Here is a 1,322-nt window from a genome sequence, read left to right on the forward strand (position 1 = left end):
TATTCAGTCCTTTTAAAGTTATTTTTGCTCTTTTTTTCTTTAAATAGTAGTAAGATAATGCATACATAAGCTTGTCAATCGATGTCATTTTAACATACCATATAAACCTTAAACGTACCCTAACTATTAGCATGGTTCGGACCCCACTGGTAATCAAAATCAATATTTCAGATCTACAGTCGTTACACGTAATCCTTTAGATCTATATTTAGACCAGATTTGGAACATTTTCCTACCAAACTAAATATGCATCTTTAAATAGTTTCGCTAATGTTTCATTTTTGGTCGATAGCGACCTCCTTCACGAGGGACAGTCTGCTGTGTCAAAGATTCAAATATACTTTATGAAATTGTTTTTCTGTCGTTCTTTCTTTTTTCAATAAGGGCAAACAAATGTGTGATTAAAGTTAATTATGTGTTATCAATTATCCCATTTGTTTCATGTAAAGAGATTACTAATTTCCAAAAACAAAAAATGATTAAGTGTACAGAACAAGAGGTAGTTCTCGTAAAAATGTGATTATCTACCACAGTATCGAAGAATAACATCCGAGATTAAGTACAATTGTCATATAGATGGGGAAAAAACTTGCTTATATATCCAAAATTCAACATAAAACATCATTACGATAAAGCTATAATAAATCAAATTTTAATTATTCTACTTATTGTAAATATAGTAACAGGCTCTGTCAAGTGAGACAAACGAGGCCTCTCACACAACGGCAGTAGACTGTCTAGACCTCCATTACAGCTGTTAAAAAATCAATTGTTATAGATTTTCAATCTAACAATCTAATACATCTCTGACAGTGATGATTTTTTTTAGTTTTAATCGTTGATGTTATCAATAACCCAGCCTGCTTTAAACAAGCAAATTTGGTGCTTATAATTCTCGGTGGCGATTAAATTCGCAATGAACAGAAGTACAGTAGAATTAATTGAGAAAGCAAATCGCCACGAAAGGTTTTTTGGTATTAAAACTCGAGATTGATTCGCCACAAAAATAAGTTCTTTTACAGATCTGATTAGTGTAGTCTGAAATATCAAAGTATTACAAATTACATTTGCATGTCTTCTGAACAAGTTTTGTTCCAGAAAATAAACATCAATTATTTCCTTTATAATATTTAAGTGTAATATATTAAGTGCTTTGAACTTTTTTCAGAATTTAACCCTGCATGATATATGTATCTTTTTTCAATAAAATATTTGTAATCGGGGTGTTGATTGCAATATTTACTGTTTTAGTAGCGTATCTAACAAATACATCCCCTAATGCTACACAATTCTTATATATGTCACTTTGAGTTACATAGTTG

Source organism: Argopecten irradians, chromosome 15 (assembly GCF_041381155.1).
Source record: "Argopecten irradians isolate NY chromosome 15, Ai_NY, whole genome shotgun sequence".
In the NCBI taxonomy this organism is placed as follows: domain Eukaryota; kingdom Metazoa; phylum Mollusca; class Bivalvia; order Pectinida; family Pectinidae; genus Argopecten; species Argopecten irradians.